This window comes from Metopolophium dirhodum, chromosome 6 (genome assembly GCF_019925205.1).
Source record: "Metopolophium dirhodum isolate CAU chromosome 6, ASM1992520v1, whole genome shotgun sequence".
Lineage (NCBI taxonomy): Eukaryota > Metazoa > Arthropoda > Insecta > Hemiptera > Aphididae > Metopolophium > Metopolophium dirhodum.
The window spans coordinates 18,870-41,711 of NC_083565.1; the positions used below are offsets into that span (position 1 = coordinate 18,870).

At 31.0% G+C, this 22,842-nt stretch overlaps 1 long non-coding RNA gene across 1 annotated transcript; it reads left to right on the forward strand.

The window, feature by feature from the left end:
* The first annotated feature begins 17,766 nt into the window (after nt 1-17,766).
* LOC132946743 (uncharacterized) lies at nt 17,767-21,576 on the forward strand. Its single transcript, XR_009664755.1, has 3 exons — nt 17,767-18,011; nt 18,103-18,621; nt 18,689-21,576. It is a non-coding gene; the product is annotated as an uncharacterized LOC132946743 (long non-coding RNA).
* Nucleotides 21,577-22,842: the final 1,266 nt, after the last annotated feature.

The following is a 22,842-nucleotide window of genomic DNA, read 5'->3' on the forward strand; positions in this document are numbered from 1 at the left end:
TAACTGAAGAAAAAAAAAAAGACCTTATGACATTATTGGCATTTATTCCTGAAACATTTCATGATTTTTATAAAAGCCTAAAATCAAACATAGATATTAATGATCCTATAATATCTGATGAAGATAATGAATGATGTAACTTCTGTACAATTTGTTTTATTTTATCAAAGTGATTATTCCTTATATTAAAAGTTACTATTTATTTTATCTTAAAAGTAGTTGTTTATTTTTAAAAGTTTTATATTGTTAAATATTTTATTGATATTATAATTGATAATAAATTATAACCAAAAGACAATATGATTTTAATAAAACCTAAAATCAGTCAAAAATATAGTACCTACTAGTACTATATTCTTAATTATTATATTACTTATATTAAAGTATAGCATATAAACTTTATTAAATAAATAAAATTGTGATCAACCTTTAGATATTCCATTCCATTTTTAATATAATAATATTATGTACATTGTATTATTATTATTAAAATATTTTGTATTGTTTGTAATTAGTTATTTGTTTTATGGAAACTATAATATATTGCAAAACAGTTTATGTGTAATAAACAACTAAATTAAAAAAAACTAAACTATTAATTCTAAATTAATTTTTGTTGACTTGATCCCAATAGCACAAATATTATTGCATAATAACGACTTGATACCTTTTGCACTTAATGGTATCAAGTCGTAAAATATGATTAACGTTTGTGCTATTGGTATCAAGTCAACAAAAATAACTAAAAAATGGTTTTAAAGTATTTTTTTTTATATAATCATACAATTTATCGAAGTTATAAATAATATTAATAGTTTAAACATTTTTTTTATTTAAATGTAGAAGATGAAAAGTTTTTGTTGTCTACTGAACAATTACTTTTATTGACTTGATTCCCTTTTCACAAAAACCGTCCAATTATCCCTATATTGGTTTATCTTGTTTCAACACAATTTTATGAATTATTACAAAGTAAAGTATGTATAACGATGAAAAACATACTATTTTCCGTTGAAGAAATATAACAAAAGAAAAATATTATTAGATAAACAATTTATTATTATGCCGGATGTAAAAACATAAATAATGTAGGTACCCATCTAAATAAATAGAGGTCATTCACCAGATCACTTGTTGTATAAGGTTGGCAACCCCTGATTTTGTGGATAATTTTTCTGAAAATGTTGACGTATCAAAATCGAAATTCGAACAAGTAGATTTTGAGTTATTAGACTTTGTGTACTAAAGACAAAATGTCAACAATGATGGGTTTGGAATAATATAATATTGGGCTATTATAGTGAATTGGTAATTTTAGTAATTAAATATTATTAAAATATCAACATTTATTATTTTTAAAAATGGCTTAAGCACAATAAATACTAGATCCAATTTATATTTTTGCAAAACCATTTTTAATGACTATTATAGTATTATCCTTATTATATACATTTTAATAAATGAAAAACTCTTCGAGTCATGTGAATTCAAATTTTCAGAAAAATTATCCGCAAAATATTTTGCAATAGAAGTGAAAGATTCTCATTTGAAAAACAAAAGTCTGTATCGTCGTCACAGGACACTCCCTAAGTACCTAAACCGAAAAATTTTGAAAACATTGGAACTAAATGTTCGTAAAATATATTAAAAAATTTGAAAAATCAGGACTTGAAAAAATTATTAATTATCAGTGGAAAACATTCGGGGGTGAGGGGGGGAGCATGCTCAGCGTGTGAAACACTCTGTATAAATATATTTTTTTAATTCAGGTAAATGATGGTGCGTGTGGGTGCTTACACGAGTGTTTCTGTGAACGTGTTTGCATGAACGTGTGTGTGTGTGGCTTCCGGAAAACGATCCGTAATGGATTCCACGGGGAGTCCCATTAATTAAAACGCGTAAATTATGCAAGGCAAGGATCGTCTCCTCGCGGGCGCGGCGGTATCCGCAAATTGAATTCTACCCCCCAGGAACGCTGTGCACGCGCGCCGTATGCGTATATACACATGTGTGTGTGTGTGAGAGAGAGAGAGAGAGATATAGTGTGGGTGGGCATGTGTGTGTCTGTGTGTCTGTGTGATATACCGAGTGTACCGCCGAACCGTATTATTGTGTTTAACTTGATCAACGGGCACGGGGGAACACGAGCACGCGGTCGGCGGCTGCTCCGGGGAACCTGAGTAATTTGACAAGTCTATACGACGCGCTGTACAACAATTATTATTATTATTATTATTTCATTCGCAAAGCATACAGCACACATACCGCGCACACAATATACACGTACACGCGCATATTGTAGCACATACAATAATAATATGTATATATTATGTTACAACGGTGCAGGGACGTACGCGCATTTATATAATTACTTTGCGTAAGTCACCGAATGATATTATCGCAGAAACACGGCTGTTATTACAATAATAATATTATTATCAGCTGCCGCAGCAGGCCCAAACGAGCGGGAGACTATAGTAGGATCGGTTGAACTCCGCGTTGACACCTTGCAAGTTTAACGAAAATTAGTGTGTATTAAAGTCATTTATAATATCATAATATTATATTTATAATTGTTCTAAATATTTCAAGAAGTTAACATGGTATCAGTAGGACCTATAACGAGTTGAATCACGCATGTTACCCAAGCATCAAATTATTAGAACACTTAACTTTATCAGTTGATATAAAAAAAATCGTATAAAATAAAAGTTTGTATAAAATGTATCGATTTTATTCAAAATGTTACTGTTTGGCAAGAATTATCTTAACCACTGGATGACGTAAATATTATCTAATTATGCGCAGAAATACATAGGACTTTTGTATGTATCTAAGAGATTTTATCATAATCTAATTTTTGTCGGTTGTATTTTTTTCTTTGCCGAGTTCTATTAAAAAAAAATATATACGTATATATACAATAAACATCTTGGGTATCACGCAACTGTTTGAAGTTTTTATAATTCATCAGATGTAATATTCTCACAAAGAAAAAATAATATTACCCGAGCGATGACAAATGACGCATTCCATCCGTTGCACTTGGTCGAAAATTTCAATTACACGATTTTGTTTGTGAATAACACAGTTATCATTAATTATGTAGTGCATGTACAAATTAATGACATATATAATATTATGATATTATGTTTGAGTTCAGTGAAACCCTTTTTTAGTGACTTGACTAAATCAAATTTAATGGGCACCCGATAAACTAAGCTGAAACGTAAATAAATCCTTCTTCCTACTGAACCGCCCCTACTCTTCCACGAATATATTATTAACATTACAGTATTATTATACATATATGTATTTTCGGATAGGTTATAATGTATTCTGCTTAATTTTTGTTTTGTTTTATCAATATTATACTATACAAACGGTTACGCAATTTCTCGGCTTTGCAGTAGCTATAAGTTAAATATTAATATGTGTGTGTGATTAAATATGTATCCACCACCGAAAGGGACAACTCGAAAAGTAGATTTAAATGTATAGGTACCTATTATAATAATTGTAAAGTATATTAGTAGTGCCGTTGATTATAAATACTAAATACTAATATTAATGCATAATGTGTAGGTATAGGGATCGCGAAGACATTTTAAAATAATAAAATTTAGTTATCTGCATAATGTTATATGATGTAAATGCTCTCGACAAGCAAAAATGTAATAATAAATTAATATTTCCATGGATAAAATAAAAACATATTCACTATAAAAACCACAGCGTTTGAACCGACACTTCTGTATTTTTTGCTGCCCTAAATGCAACACTTAATCTAGTTTTTGGATCAAAAATATTTTAATATTCGATTTTTTCCTCCTTCAAATGATTTTTGGTATTTATGGAAGTACGCAACTACTTATTTGGACTAGACCAGGTCAATCACAATACCGTTTGTCCGTTAAAAAACGACTTTAAACTAGCATTGAATGCATGCACTTGGGTTATAATATAATACTTGGTATGAGGAGTCAGACTTCCGCCAAAAAAAAAAAGACAATGGATATAATACGGTGAAGACGGTATACTGGCAAACCTATAATATTGCTACTCGAGAATTTAAGTCGCGCGATCCCGCTGTGGTGGAAAATAAAGGAAAATACGCGGGAGAATGTGAGGGTGATCGCGGCGTCACCTTACATCCCATGCGACTTGACATTTATTGAACAAACCTACTTGTTCTATGAATCGGATACGGTATCGAGCTGCACAATATCGTCGACCTGTTATGAAAAACGCATTTGAACCAGCGCCGTGTGCACTCATCGGGTTATATAACATGATACTGCAGGGTACGACGATGATTCTGACTAAAAAACAAAAATATTCGATGGATAATATAATAATATATGGTGAAGCCGGTATACGTGCCACACCTATAATATTGCTACTCGAGACTTAAGTCGCGCGATCCCGTGGTGGTGGAAATTATAGGGAAATGCGCGGGAAAATGCGAGGGTGACCGCCGCCGGGGGTTGGTGTAAAAAAAAATAACTGGTACATTATAACGATACACGCGACTCCGTGTCGGAGCAGGGGATGTGCAGCACACGACACGTCGCATATATAATGTTCTGTGCGCTGTGTTACACGATTGCAGAAAAGACGGAGAGTGCGGCGAGTACATATATTATTATTATTATTATTATTTTTATTATTATTATCATGCTGCTGCTGTTGCTGCTGCAGTGATCTACATTATAACGACGGTGAAAAACGTCACGTTCCGTACACGTTATATTATAGTGTGCCCATTGTGTCCCGCCAGTGATTCATCGGCGTGCGCACCCTCTTCCGGGGTGACTTTGGTTTGAGGGGGGGGGGGGGAGTGCAAAAAATATTACACCGTCGAAGATTACGGCCGATATCGGAATATTATATTATATTGATTCTCTCCCCGAGCCGGGCCGATTCGCCACCGCCTCGTCGAGGGGGATCGAATCTAGCGGCAAATTGACTGGCGGCCACACATCATATAGAGACGAAATTCGCCAGTGATGTATAATGGCCGTATATAAATCCAGGGGCTTGCAGGTCATTTTATTGCTCTAATTTTGACGTGTGCCGGGTCGTTTGCACGAACCAATTGGGGTGGACGTGCGGGAAAATTGCCCTCCCCCCCCCCCCCGATGATTGAACGGAAATCCAATTTCGAAAACTCCCGAATTGATATCGCACGCGTCTAATAATATTATTTTGTCGGCAATATTTAATAATATAATTAATCCAAGCGTAAAAAATATGACGGAAATCTTAAAATTGAAAATAATGTCTTGACAAATATTGTGTGTATAATGTACATAACATTATGTTAAGTTCTCCCCGACGCGACAATATAATATTATATATTTTATCTCTGCTGTTTTGGCTTTGGAATAATAATAGTAAAAATACAAAAAAAAGTGTATTATTATTAATATTACTGTCATTAGTTTTTTCTTACAAATTCCATGTTTCCGGAAAACAATGACAAATGAAAGACGTTAACGTATACGAAAACTCCGTTTCGGATTAAACATTGAACACTAGACAAACAGAAACACTCGACGATTAATCGAATTAAATATTTCACGATGACTTCCGTTTGAATAACGAATTGCAGAAAAATATCATATTATATTGTAGTTGTAGTTATCGTCTATCCGGATGTTATATAAAATATTATTTCGATGTTTGTATGATATTATTTGTATATTTGTACAGAAAGCTCCCCAATTAGTTTCGTAGATGGTAGATCAGAAAAATACCTTGGCCAATCTATCACAATAGAATACTTATTAATTATTATGCTATAATGTATGAGTCATAATATTATTTTCATGGTTAAAAAATTAAATTTAGTTTTTGATATTATTTAACTTAGTTTGTAAGGTAATAGGTCAAAATTAAAATGTCAACTTTAATTTGTATTAACCTTAATTTTTACAAATTTTGGTTCCATTTTCTATCTAATCGTGTTGAAAAAACGTCGGAACAAACCAATTATTACAATAAAAGAACAATTATATTCTATCTAACCGGATTATAAATTCAGCCCATGTATGTGAATGGGAAAAAATTATCAAAGAACTTACTTCCGTTCTAGGCCTGTAGTAATGTTTTTATTTATGGGGGCATAATGCATCGGAATATAATTCTTCGACTTCCTGTCAAACGATTAAAAACAAAAATAAAAACAATTGAATGCAATTCCATATGATTTTTTGACATCATGTCGTGCCAAACTGTCTCAGGTAAATGATATAATATTAAACGTTTCACCTCTCAAAAATATTAGTAAAATTAATAAACATTAAATATATACAAATATTATATTATAACCTGCTAATAATATATGCCCAAATATATTTATAATAGTTTAGAAGAGTAATTTATACAATACTATATTATTGAACTTAAAAACGCAGTTGTAAATTGCAAATAAAAGTCGAAAGCTGCAGTAGTATAATATATACAATAATATTATTATATTCTCAACATAGTAAATTGGTACTCAAATCGTTATGACACATCAGTGTGTAGTATCGTGGAATTTAAAACGACCATAATTTATATGCATTAAAGAAACGTATTGAATCGTTTTAATGAACTTACAGCTGATATATGTCTATAGACGTTTTAAACCGTTATAAATATTTATTCAGTTATACGGTTTACTGAATAAAACAAGCCCATAATAAGCAGGATTTCAATATTTTTGGTAAAACCAGCCGGAAAACTTAACTAAGTACTACATTTTTGTTCGGTTTCCCCTGCCGATACCATCGTTACAATGGTAAACTAATATTTAATCAGGACTCCACGGTAAATACACTACGACAAAGTAAACAGTCGACATCGAGGGGATATGTACTCAAAGGGACCGGACTTCCATTAGACAACTCGACACGATTTCATGGGCCGCCTCGAGAAAAATAGGCTGATTTAAAAGTGACATGATATTATCGTTTAATTAAAAAAAATACATTTTATAGCTACAAATTATAGTATAAATAACAATTGTTGATTTTTTTATGTATATATTATTATTTATCACAGCCGCACTGAGCCATGGATTCAATTATATCGTTACATACGGCAATTGTCAGTTTTAATGATAACATATTATTATTATCATTTATCATTGTAGTATTATTATATTGTTATTTTAATGTTTCAATTTATAATTTGTGTTTAAGTCTTTTCATAACTCATCATTGAGTTTAGATGACAGTATGTACTATGGTAAAACATATGAAATAAAAACAATTTTTTGGTGAATAGAATGTAATATCTTAAGTGTATTTAATCCTTGAAAGTTATTAATAATTATATTGGATATTGAATTTTCAGCAATATGTATTGCATAGGTATTTATTTGCATAATATTATTACAGCCTATAATCCATACATTTGATGATACACCTATATACTATATTTTTTCTTCGTTACATATTTTATGTAATACCGTAAAGTTAGCGGTTTTGTATGTGGTACAACGATTTCGTCACAGTTTAAAATCATAATTAATTATAAATAAAATTACTACTCATTGATATCAAATATAATATACATATAAATATCGATATATCATTTGCAAGTTTTAATAGTCAAAAAGTAGCTTTTTGTATAAGCTAGTCATTCTAATACTTTATAGAATTTAGAGCTATTATACCTAGAGATGGGAATTTTACCTGTCTAAGCGATTTTTAATATTTCAATAACAATAATTCCACCAGTTTTGAGTATGAGAATATAAAACAATGCTATTACGATTGCTTTTTTTCTGCTTAATATTTTTCTTATACATAATATTGCAAACTGCCTCGGGAGTTTGTGGCAGGAGGGCGAAGAACGCACTGCGATAACAACGGCAACACGGAAAAAGGGTTGTACAAGAGTTTTCGGTCTTTCTGGGGATGGCAAATATAATATATATATATATATATATACATACACGTTTCACCTAACCCCCAGCGATACGCGTACATTCGTCGTGTATGATAGAATGGCGGAAGCCGTGGGGTTTCCAAAACTGTCAGGGCTAAAAGTGTTTGTGTGTTCAAACGGCTGGAAAACGAGAGCAATATTCCTCTTTCTATTTTTTCCTCACGCCCCCGCCGTGTTACCATTCCGCTACTATATATACCTCGTCACCCGTCGATGAAATCATTTTACGTTTTCCAATAATGTCTCCGGTATTGTCCTAACACGCGTAGTGTAGTTTTTTTGTAAGAAAAAAAAATAGACGAAAAACATTGAAAAAAACGGTGAGCAAAACCTTAAAAGACCCTCCCCGAAAGAAAAAAAACCCGAAAAATCGATCACATCATTCCCACTCCTTTTAGTCTCCGTCGTCCTTACTATAGCTACATATATATATATATATATATATTATATTATATGGTCACACACGCCGTAAAGAAACTGGATTCTTCAAAATGGCAAAGTATTGCAAAAGTTTCTCTTTTCCGAAACAACGATAAAAGTATTAACACCATCTGCACTTTGCCGGATTACTCTTATGTTCAAGAAATCCCCTTTGCTAAGGCTTTTTTCGCTCTTTTTATTTTTGACGTATTCACTCCTATACACTCTGAAAACACATTATCATCTTAGTTTTCAGATCACAAGCAAATATATACGAGAATGGAAATTTGATTCCACAAATAAGACTACAGAGACTGCTATACGAAGACGTGATGAAATACCAATACACTCGGATCCGATCCAATTTTCTTGAAGACATTTTTCTGGGTTCACATATGAAACATTTCCTTGTATATAACAAACAATCCAATGATCCGTTGAAAAACGTCACACTCCTATATCAAACCGAATTGTACACGCTATTGTTTTGCATATTATCCGAATGAAAGTTTTCCTTACATAGAGTGTGTTTCACCAAGCATGCTCACGGCTCAGCCCCTTTTCAATCCTCGAATAAACGAATTATTCAATTTCCGATTTTAGGAAATTCTAAGCACAAGCACATAAAGAATATAATATTTTCAATTAATTCAATTTTGTATTGCAATCATGATGGCAATATAAATTTTTTTTTTCGAAATGAGAATCATTCTTTCTTCTATAAACTGTTGATTAAATGAATTTGTTAAAGTTTTTATATAGGTATGCATGTCTAAATGGAAATCCAAACCAGAAATGTTTGAGTCTTACGAATAATTTTGAATAATAGTCCATAAAAATATAAAATATATAATATTATGCCAACTTGATCTAGTATTTATAATACTCAGAACATTTTATAAATAATAAAATATTGATAGATTAATATTATAAATTACTAACATTTTCTTATAATCATATTATAAGCCCCATATCTTCCAAACCTATTTTCACATGTATTATACTTAGTAGGTATATGAAGTTAAATAAGTAAGTTACTACTAGTTAAAATCGATTAAGTAAGATACATAAACATTTTCAGAAAAGTCATCTGCTTAACAATATTCACAAGAAACCCGAAAAAGAATGTTTCACAATATTTAAGAAAATAATATGTCGGTATCGCTACTGGACAAACCTTGAATGGTACAATAATTAATAAATCTAAGTATTTAAAAATATGTTCCTTAAGACAGTATACCTTAAAATACGAAAACTCCGTGCTTGAATAAATTCTTTATTAAAAATAAAAATGTGGGTGAACAGGGTTGATGTATCATACTGTACATAACATATAGGAAATATATTAAAATATTTTACGAACAGACAGACGAAACACGAGCATTATTCAATGTGTATAATAATGGTGCAGGAGCATAGACGCATAGTGTTTGTCTACAATATATATACGTCTACTATCTAAATATAATATAAATAAATATCCTTTTTATTGGATCTGAAATATAACGTCTGTGGTCGAAGTGTATGACTTATATTGTTTATAAATATATTTGTAAAAAGTTTAAAATGTATAGGTTTCCAATAAAAATGACACTTTCGGTTTGATGTATTCTATTGTTAGATCTATAATATGAACACGAGAGTATGATGTATAAAAATTACTTACCTAACTATAGTGTGTTGGACGAAAAACAATGAATAAATGTTCTTTAAAAAATAAACTGTTTATCTTTTATTAATCTCTTTGGATATTTTATAATAAATGTATGGACAAGACGTTATAACTAGGTGCTTTTAACCCTTGTATCTTAGAAAGCAATATTTATAAACATATTTATTCGGTGTTTTGTATTAATATGGGTTAGGTAGTTGCTATGATGTTATTTTATTATTGTTTACCGTGTAAAATATCATAATTGTTTGGCTATTTTTTCCTCCACATAGCGTTGAGTTCAACAAAAAAAGATATCATAATATATTATACATTAATGCTCCTCACATAGCACCTGCTCTATACATGTCATCTAACCATAATATTAATTATCCGTTATGATTTATTACATCAAAGTCGCAGTTGACTGACCCGGCACACTACTCATACCCTCTATAACGTAAGTTGTAATTTTTTGTTGTTTTAATCGATTTGTGTTTTTTTTTTAGCAATGCTCGTCCTGCGACTGCACACTGTGCTCGCGTCTTTGTACTTTACGGTATATATATATATCGAAAGTATAGGAAATTACTTCGGTAGGTCAACTTCGTAGATGTGAATTCTGTCATGGGAGTACAGTCAGATGACTGATCGGCTATTCGGCACTATAGTCTGGTAAATAAAAGTGTAGGGGAGCGTGATTTAAAGCTCAGCATTTCCACCCTTCCTCTTACTCACTTGCAACGGATAAGTCACGCTGCCGCACGATGATTGATACGGAACCGTTTTTGGCGAGACAGTTGTTTATTTTTTTCTCGTTCCCTCGGCAATCTCTTATTTTGATTATCTGATATTTTACTGATCAAAAGCAATAGAGTTATCGAAAATATGATTACATTCATTCGTACACAAAGGTGGAATCGAGCGAGTGTAAAATGTGCGGCTCAGTGAACTCTGCTGCAGAGTAACAATATTCGTAACACGTGGTCACTAATAATAATAATATTATGTGGGAATTATACCATTATATCTGAATTCGATGTATTGCTATATTGGTGATTTTGTGTGCAAGAATGGTAAGTATAATGTATTATACTAACACTGCAATCATGTGAACAAATTATGCAGATGAATTAATATTTTAAGCAAGGTTATGCATTTGTACGATTACTGTTCGGTACTATTTTATATATTTTCCTTTTATTTTTATTTCTGTTCAGTTCAATTATAAAGCCATTGGGAATCTATATATTATTTTAAATCGGTCAATAATTATCTAAAATAAGTGCACAGTTCCAAAATTTAAAAAAAATACTCTAAATAATATTATCAAAAATCTGTTCAAACAAGTATTATGAGTTATAATTATTAAATAGATAGGTACTTATTTCGAATAAAAATTTAAATACATAGGTAGACTTGTTTATTTGTTAACTGAGATTATATTATTATATCTTATGTTTTGTTTGCTAAACTAAGCTTTAAAATAAGTTCAAAGATTTTTAGACTGTGAGTGGAGCGATAAATGTATTGGTTTTACAATGATATGTGTTTTATTATTTTTATTTTTGTCTTTCATCACTTTTTAGGACTGTAAGAATGATAATAAATGCTTAATATACTAATGCATTTGTCTAATACCTGTATTGAAACTATATACAGGATCAATCTGGAAAATTTAAAATATTCATAAAAGCTTTATAAAATTCACTTGATGGTTTTATGTTTATGTTTTTACGCCATAAAATTAAATATATTACAATACTATTAATATTGTTTTTCATTTTCTTAAAAAAAAATCAACGGACTATTACAGTATATTACTTATTAGTCAATGTATACAACGTTATCGTGTTAAAATAAAACTTAATTATATTTACTTTAACCATAGAATATTGTTTCAGTAAGTCATGTAAGGAGTAATTGGTACGTAAGATACCTACGTCATAATAACATTTTCCGGTAATATTACATTTTAATAACAAACATAATTTTCAATGACTTGGAATTTTTTTAGTTTATTTTATACTAACTGATTACAATTCAGAAGAATACAACTTGTATGTTGGCTAAAGGATAGTAATATACAATTTAATTTTAGGATGTACATTTTCATCTAAAACATTAAATAAAAATACAGTTAATAAATAATATTATGAATTATGCTTACATAAGAACTTGACTGTAAAAGCACATTAATTTTTAATTCAGACATTTTAATTGCCATGGGTTTTATCTTTTAAGGACACTCCCCTACACCCCTTTCTTGAGTTTTAATGATTTCTTTTATTTCTTATTCAAATTACATTTTACTCTAATTTTCTTTTCAAAAGATTGTGTAAATTTAATATTATTGTTTTGTTGTTATTTATGTATCTCCTATAATATCAGGGATCACCAATATCGGAGGGCTACCTTAGAAATTTAGGAAGTTTTCAGGGCCCATAAAAATTGAATATACGCATGTCTAACCAAAGAGTCAAAAAAAATGAATAAAATTGATAGAAACCTAATCCAACCATGTCTAAAAATAATTTTGAAAATAAAATTCCTGACTCCTGATAAAGTTTGTCCACAAACCACTTGGTGACCCCTGTGGCCCTGTCTATAGTTTGATATATAATTGTTGTAGACGTAATATAATAATGTGATTGTAAAATTATCCATTCCGTTGATATCGTCTATGGACTCCATGTTTTAATCTCATAATATATTCAACGTCGAAATGGATAACAGTAAAGAGAGTTTTAGAAGTATACATTATACTCGAAGTACTTATTATGTTTTCATAGGAAAATAAAAAGATTCGTTTCGCGAATCGAATATTGTGAATACGTAGGTACAAGTATTAAATATTTTATTACGATATACGGTTTTTCGGAAAGCAATGATGAAAAAATAATTCGGTGGAAACGCGTGGCACAATGCATCTTATACGTGACGTGCGCGTGTACGTAAAAGTCGGGTTCCCGTAGCTATACATGTCACGAGATCGCATAATATTATTGCTTTTTTACAATGCAAACGCCTAAAATATTTATCCAAAGAGATTTCTTTTATTTCTTTATAAAAGTGCGTGGGGCCGTAAGTCCGCAGAACGCGCCACACACAACAAAAAAACATTATATCGCGCAGAATATTATAGCGACGGCGGCCTTCCCCCCGCCCCCGAACACACGTGGTCGCGTCGTCGTCGGTGTACCATATACGCGGTTCTAGACGACCGTGACCATAGCACCGGACGACAAAAGTTTCGTATTATTGTGATTATTATTATTATTACTATCATCATCGTCGTCATTGTTGCGCGAGGGGACGCCAAATGTGTAATACAACAATGAGTCAATATAGAGAGCTGCGGCGGCGGTTCTGTCGGTCGGCAGAGGAGGGTCGTCTCTTCGGGATACCCGCGATGTATATTTTGTGCTGTCAGTATACACACACACACCATACGCGTAGAATACAGCCCACCCGAGTGTGTAAAGTTTTCCATTTCCACCCTGTATACAAACATCCTATTCAACGGATTAAATAATTGTACTGCGCTGCTATTGTTGTATATTTGTCATATTTTGTATTATTATTTTTAACGTTCAGATTTTAATTTCACGATTGTTGTGTGTCGGACGCGTTTTGAAATCAATTCAACAATCGATCGTTTATAGATTTTAAAAACCAGGAGTGGCCAACCGGCGACACACTGATATTATAGTCGCATCCGGTGGCCGTTCATTTCGTATTTTGTTGGGCGCCCAAAGTCTTTAATGAGATTTATTTATTTTTAATTTTTTTTTACACTTACGATAGGTATAATAGCATTTTTCAAACAAGTATTACAATTCATTTAATAGATATTTATTTACTAAATTTTTTGGCTACCGATGAATTTCATACCTTAAAAAATTTATTACACACGCATTTGTGTAAAAAATTTTAAATGGAATTATATAAATAAAAAACAGCCTTAATAATGTGATCAATTTATTCTATTACGCTCAACCTGTATAATAAAAACATACATTGTATAAAAATGTTTATTACATATTTAGTTAATCATATTAAGCGAATGCTATCAGCTACATTAATAATAAATAATAATGCTCAATAGATTTCCAACTAATAAAATCAATGCACTGACTCATAGACTCACGATTGTGTGAAACATATCCAGACATCGATATCAATCAAGTGGGTATTTGGTTTAATTCTCAAGTGAAAAAGGAAAAATTCTGTGTTTAAGTATAGTACAAAATTATATAATGTATAATGAATAGGTATATATTTTATTTTTTATATAAACAGTATAATTTTACTACAAGGCCACACTAATATTTATACGATATTGTATAATTCACTATAATATTATTTTACTGCCAATAAAAATATATTAAAAGTACTTGGCATTACGAAACGATATAAAATATATCAAAAACAGTTAAACTCGTATAATCACACAGACACATAATAACTGTTTCGGTGATTTAATCACAGTGTTGTTATTTTTATTTTAAATTATTATCAAGCCCATAAAATAGATTAGCATTCACGTCCGAGCGCACAGGTTTGTTTAATAAGACGAAAATCGAAAAAAGTCATTATAAAGGTAATATATTGTTCTGGGAAATTTATCGTTAGATTTCTCGAGCGCTAAAATAACGGTTATCGAGATAAAATTATTTTTTTTTAGTTTTCACACCGTTTGCTATACGCAATATGATTTAATAAAATGCAACAATGTGTTTGTATAATATTATTCTCCAAACGCGCCACATTATCCCGTTCCTATAGTGGCCACGAATCGCGATCACTCAATATTATATTGTGTGTGTCGGACGCGTCTGCCGTTTGCCGACACTTTTACGTGTCAACTACAACCCACACACACACACACACGAGTGCGCGTGACTATATACCCGAGAGAAAATGAAAGATGCAATTTTTTACCCATTCATTTTTCAGCACACGTATTTCTTGTGTGGAGGCTCCCCGCTAAGGGGCGTTGCTCGTGGACAGCACCTCGTGTATATTAATATTCCGTGTAAGCGTTTGCCGATCGCCTCCAGGCGATAAGTTCGGCATATCACACCTTTCCGCCGGCCACAACGTCTCATCCTCATTCACCCCCCCACCCCTTCCACAGCCGAATATTCTACGACCCAAATGGTGCGAATATCTTCCTTTCTTTCCCCCCGTCCGGGTCTGCCAAGTGCCGACCAAATACTATATATAGTATATAATAATGTGTGTGTGTGTGTGTGTGTGTGTGTGTGTGTGTATATATATATAATATAGGAACTCGCTATACACAGCAAAAACACATTCCATGGTGGTATGCTATTTTTTTCTAAGCTAACGACCCGAGAAAATTTTCGCCTCTGCCTGCGTACATCGAATAATTTATTATTTCATTCCCCTCTGCGGGCATGAATCGAATGGTCGGTAATATTGGTGATGGAGCTGGCGGTGGTGCAGAGGATCCGGGGTCGGAGGCGGCGGGGAGTGGTGGTGTTCTAGGTATGATAGTATGGGTGCGGCTGTAGTAACGGAGTTTTCTTGGATAAGAAGTAGTATAGTATTGTGTGTGTGTGTGCGTGTGCGTGTGTATAAGAGTGAGAGAGAGTGAGAGAGCGAGAAGGAGTAAAAGAAGATATGGTTTTTCGGACTGGCGGCTGTCAACGGCAGAATGGTGACGATGACAAATGCATTTCTACCGGGTCGACAGCGGTGGCAGGCAGCAGCAGCGGTGGAAAGGGTGGTGGCTCTTCTATTTAATAAAATATCAGCGGGTTCCGGGGGTGACTTGCATGTGTGCGTGTATACATATATTACATACGTATAAAAATATATTATATATACGAGTGTATGTGTGTGTGTGTGTGTGCACGAGCGTACTCCTTAGGCGATAAGGATCCCATAGTTATATATATATAAGTGTGTGTGTGTGTGTGTGTTTGTCGTCCGCCAAAAACAGTTAATGGAAATGGTGCGCGTATTATTTTCTTCGGGAGCCGGAACAATACGTCCGCAGATTAAAATCCGAAATGACGTCCGCCGTCGGAAAAACGACCGTATTAAACGGTATTGAATAATATTATAATGATAATAATATGAAAAGCATATAATAATATTATCCGTCAACGCGTCGCGGATAACGAGAAAACCGCCGCACAGTCGTCTTCGAGTTTTCCGCTGCAGGACGAGAGTTTAAAATCGGTTTCCACTGTAGATTATAATAATATTTTACACTATTTCGCACTGCGTGAAGTCGAGTATATTATGTATGCCTACGCCAGCCGAGGCTGCTGTGGATTCACTATTCACGCTGTACACTACAATAATGTATACTTATGCAGGGTAATAAAATAAGAGTGTTTATGCGCAACGTCGGCCGTCCGTCATGACTTCTGTATTCCGGAATCGTGTTTACGACCCACACGATAACTTAATAAACTGTTCACAAAACTATAAAAAAAAAAAAAAAAATTAAATAAATAAATAAACGGAATAAGTACGTTATGAATAATAATAATAATAAAAACGCGACGCATAACGAACCGCGTTTAATGTCCTTATATTAGAAAAGAAAAAAAAAAAAACGAGTTAAAGATATCTTATGGCCGTTCTTTTTATTTCTCGAGTATATGTTATGCTTAGATACGCTATAGGTAGGTAGTATAATAGGTACCTACTATAATATTATTCGGTCAATAAAGTATTACGTCATTAACCGAAACGTCCTATGTGGTATGGATATAAAGGATAAGTAATACATGTTAATTAACGTCCATGCCTTACAATATACAGGGTGATTCTTTTATCAAACAACACTCATTATTTGAAAAAGTATTGACTTTTTTCAAAATTTTTTTTTTTCAAAATTGTAGATTTATGCTGTTTTAGAATTGAATATTTTTTTTATATTTTTCACCCTTATATTTATTAGGTAAACCACTATCAACTTTTGATTTTCAAATGGTAACCTATACTTAAAATTTCATAATTGAATAAAACTATTTTTTTCATTAATTATTACGTTCAAATTTTCATTTTTCGTTAATCCGTTGATGAGATATTGCTCCTCAAAGTTGGGTGGTTTTGGGAGGTAGTTGGGTGTGTGTACAGTAAATGTGTTATACCTCGTCAGTAGATACCGCAGTTATTAGGATTTGTATGCCCCGGGGCTAAAGATATTACATTTTAAAATCAATTCAAGTAGGTGCAGTAAGGTTGAGTTGTGCCCCAAATGTATTGTATAATATCCATTTGGCTGGGTGTCCGCCGTTCGCCCCACTAAAGGTGATTTCGTCACTGGTCATAATAATTCTTATCGATTATAAAAACCAGAAGTTAAAAGTTTTAAATCCTATATCGTTCGAACCCAAGGTAATGATAATTGATAACTTTTTGTCATAATGTCATATTTTAAGTAATTGGACCATTAGTGTCACTTGCGCATACTCGCGTGTAATTCCCTCGACCCCATTAAATACCTATTAAGTATGGAGTACCGACAATTTGTGACAACGGACACAACGATACGTGATTGTTGTCTGATTAGTGATTAGACTGATATGCGCATATATCTTATAATATCTATGGTGGATTTGCGATTAGGTAATAACAGATACTAGATAGTACCTACTATCATCTACTATGTTTATCGTGCTCTGCGCTGATATCGTGGTTCCGTGGTTACATGATATGGAAGTATACCTTATACTGGGTTAGCGTTAATCACATAACAATCCGTTAGTAGACAAAATATGGTTAAGATAATAACTCGGAACTAATTTAATCGTGACTCGTGGTCGTAGGTATTTTATTTTTGAAATACCTATTAGTTCTTGTATAATATAATATAATTATTGTCTTATTCTCCACATATTGTATTTTACGTATTTTATTTAATAATTTAATACTTTATCAATCATATAACTACCTAAATTTACTTATTACACTTGAATTAGATGCTTGGTGATTACATTTGTACAATTTATTGGTAAGTACTAAGTTTTACTAGTTGGTAGTGGCCAAAATTAAAATAAATAATACAATGAGTATGTCATTAACTTTAGACATTTTGATTTCAGTTTAATCATTTATACATAATACACTATTTTTGTTCAAATGTATACCTAACCAAGGAACACTGGTACTTACTGGATAATACATGAGTTGTTATACAATGAAGTGGCATAATATGACAACACAGAAATATTGCGATAATATTTCCATATTATTTAAAATTAGTCATTACAATTTATACTCAGCTGGACACAGGGTTTTTCATGAAAGTCTATACCTACTCTACAAATGTTATATCAAAATCTCCACTTTTTAGTTCCTAAACTAAAAGTGAATAGAAAATTATTTATCTACATAATATGTGATGATTCAAAATCAGTTTCACATAGGTCATTTTACCTAATTTAAATATGCCATAATGGAATCAGCTACCTATGACACACAATTCAGAAGATCCTGTATGTTAAAATTATATTCATTTATAACTGCTATGTTTAATTACATTTTAAAATGGTAACTGTGAAAAATTTTAATTTTTCACATATTGGATTTAAATATTTCAACAGACTACAGAACAAAATAAAGTATGTATAAATATTTTTAATAATTGTGATATTATTAAATTATTATATTGAAAATTCAATTTTTTAGATATTCAAGACAATTGCAAAGAAGTGGGAAAAATGTAGCTGGACTAAGTGCATACATATTACAAATGATGTGTATTGAAACTAAAAATGTTGTGAATGTTAATGTTTTGTACTTTGTATGATATTTTAATTAATTTAAATGAGGTGACAACATCAATCATTACAAATCAAAAGATAAAATAATGTATGTTGTGTTTAATACACACAATATAATATGTAGATTGTGTAAATCAAATAAAGAATTTAAAAAAAAATAAAATAGGTATGTGATTTATAATTATTTTTCAGTTATTACTTTAACAATAGTATAAATGCTCAATGTAAAGTATTTAAAAAAATATAAATGTATTATTATTAATATACATATATTTTTTTTAATTATATTAGTATTACATTGTATAATGATAAATACTTAATTACTTTTGTCAATGATTGGTGTTGTCATTAAATAATAATTAGTACTAAATTCAAATAAGAATATTATTAACACCATTTTTAAATTTTACTAAGTCTGGGGTGATTGAAAAGTTTGTTTTAATTTTTTGAATACATGTTTTATCTTTACTCATATTTTGCATAACTGCAAAACGAACATTTTGATTAAACTGTATCATCATTTTGAAATAGATTTTTCATAGTCCTGGGCTTATTAAAGTAAAATTGTTTAATGGTTCACGATAATATCAGTATAAAATGTGAGAAATTCGGTCGTGAACAGGGTTCAGGGATAAACAGAACCTAAAATCATCAAATCAAACATTTAAATAATCAAAATTAAGCAATCTAAAACATGGTTATTCTCTCCTTAGTTTTTGTTAGTGGTTATCACTTGCATCATATTAAAGTAGAAAATATACATTAAAAAATTTAAAATGTGTTAAAAAGAACACTCTAAAATGTGGGTGCTATAATATTTCATATTTTAAAAACATTAAATTGATGGCATTTCACTATAATAATGATAGTTAAATCTAAAAAAACAAGGGGTGCTAAATTAGAGCTTGGCGTGCTAAAGACCCTTCTGTGACAATGGTCTCAAACCCTGTTCATGACATTGAGAATATGATTTTTTTTATAATTATTTAAGTTTATTAGTGCCTTATGTATTTGCATGTATATCATTATTATTTAAATACCTACCTATTGATTAAATTCATGTGATTGGTCAAAAAGACCTAGTCCTACCAAGTATATTACAACTATTGAAGTGACCTATGGCGAATTATTTATATTATACTAATATTTGATTTGGAATTGTAAATGCATTAAATTGAAATTGTAAACATAAAAAAAAGTTGTTTATACCTAATATTAAATTAGTTCAGAGTTATATTTATTAGGTATTATATAATGTTAACTTGTTGAAAATATTATTTAAATTTATGTTGGTATTGTATTTCCAGATTTGTAATAAATTGTAATTTTAATACCACTGTACAATTAGTGTTATATTATGTGTAAAATTAATTTTTATCTTGATTCTTCGGGACTATAAAAAAAGTTAAAATGTTAAATTCTCACAGACCCTAGTGTTATGTACTTGTCAAACTTCTTTATTCGATGTGCATGTGCCTAAATGATATTTTATATAAGAAGAGGTACAATATTTGATTTGTTCAAAAAAAAAAATTATTATTAAAAATATTAAATTCTCATAGGTATTCTGGTATTTACATGTTTATAGTATCCATATTATGGTAATATAAATATTAAATGTATAATAATAATTAACACATTATTTTGTATTAGTTAAATCTACCAAAGCTATACACAGTTATATGTATATTATTAAAATATGTATAAAAAAAAAATTAAGTTAATTTATTGTTAATATTATGGTCCATTATATCATAATTTGTACAATTATTATTAATTGTTATTGTATACATTTATCATTGAAATACAGATTTTTAATAATTTTAGAAGTTTTATTATCAGTAATCTAGTTGTTGCAACTGTAGTACAGACTGTCTAATTGAGTAACAAAAACAGGATTTTATTTGTGACATAAATTAACAGTAAGTTACTGTACTGGTAACACTGTATTTTCTTTATGATAGACAGTTGTAATGATCACGGTCTTAGATTATAAGAGTGATAAACCATGGACAACTTATAGACTAAAATAATTCTGTATTTCCGTATGTTACTCTATGGTGTGTTGTAGTCGGCATAGAATAGAGATTAAATCGTGATCAAATCTACAAACAGAAGCAGTCCAATTAGATAGGTATACGTATACCCAATAATATGATCGTCTGTTATTGTATGTAGGTATTATCAGCTATCAGGTACAAAGATAATCACCGCTATATCTTGGGTCGAACGATATCGAATTTATTACTTATAACTTCTGGTCTTTATAATTGATAATAATTATTACGACCAATGACCAGTGCCGCAATCACCTTCGTGGGGTAAAACTGTGTGACTCCCTGAAAAATCGGCATAATAAAATACATTTGGGGCTCTAAGTACTTTATGAACTGATTTGAAAAGTGTAATATCTTTTAACCCTGGGACATAAAAATCCTAGTAGAGATAATATCTACTGACGAGGTATAACACATTTACACACAATAACTACCTCCCAAAACCACCCAACTTTGAGGAGCAATATCTCATCAACGGATTAACGAAAAATGAAAATTTGAACGTAATAATTAATGAAAAAAATAGTTTTATTCAATTATGAAATTTTAAGTATAGGTTACCATTTGAAAATCAAAAGTTGATGGTGGTTTACCTAATAAATATAAGGGTGAAAAATATAAAAAAAATATTCAATTCTAGAACAGCGTAAATCTACAATTTTGAAAAAAAAAAATTTTGAAAAAAGTCAATACTTTTTCAAATAATGAGTGTTGTTTGATAAAAGAATCACCCTGTATATATTATACGCAGTATCCAATTACAGAATATCTCTCAAGTACCTGCAGCTACCTACTTATATATTTTTTTTTCCAAACTAAAATATTTGTGTATTTTCATTGATCGTGCCTGTAAAATTGGTATGACAAACACCTGTGTACCTACAAGTTACAATAGTATGTTTAATGCAATTGATGTAATTTAAAAATAATGGCACATAATATGCGTGACACCTGTAGTTTCCCATATTAGTTTTTTGGTTTTCAGCATCAGAAGCGAATTCACTGATAAATGTAACGATAATATGTTTTATTTTACAGCTGATAGGTTAGGTTATCCGTATAACTTTACTTTTTAATAAGACAGAAGCAGATAGCAACGTAGGTATTCAAAATAACACATAATATATTATACAATATGATAAAATATTATTTACCAATATTCCGATAAAACTGGTAACTGGTATCCAAACATTTAGAGTTAATAAATTTAAATCGTGACATATTTTTTTCTAATACTCGTATATTGACGAAATCGTAATTTATTTTGCTCATGTCTAATAAATAATAGTTGTGGTTTTTTACAATGTTTCGAGAATGCAGTATACTGTGTCTTGCGTACAATTTATTGTAACACAATATATGTATTTTGTATTATAAGTACCTACCTATTTGTGTGTGACTATGATCATTGTACTATGGTGTTACGACTCAAAATATTATTAATAATTATTATATTATTCTGTTACGATTTAGTAAACTATTATAGTCTTTAATATTATACTCGTACGGTACGAATTACGTGTACGGTCTATCTATTGATAATATTTAATAAGTGTAATGTTGCAGAAATTGTCAGACGCTATTTATTTTTGAAATACAGAGTCTTTCCAAAACTTAATAATTAAATATTATTTTTTTCTTAAGAAAAAATGTGTATTATTAAATCCTTGGCTTTGGCATAAAACACAATATGAGGCGCTAGTTGCTTAGTAACCGCTACCATGTCGTCCGTCAACTGCAGTAAGCGATTCGCAGCTTATCGGCAAATACAGAATATTTCCTACGGACGCTAGGTGACGGCGCGGCACAGGGGCGGACTGGCCCTGTAAAAGCCTACCGACCTCCAATTATAGAAGGCCTCACATTCAGGAAAATTCAAAGGAGCAATTAGTTTTTATACCGTAAAAAATAACATAAATCCAACTGTAATTACACCAACAATATTATAATATTATCAAGGAGCATTACAGATGATTTATTATTATCTAATTCAGAAACTACA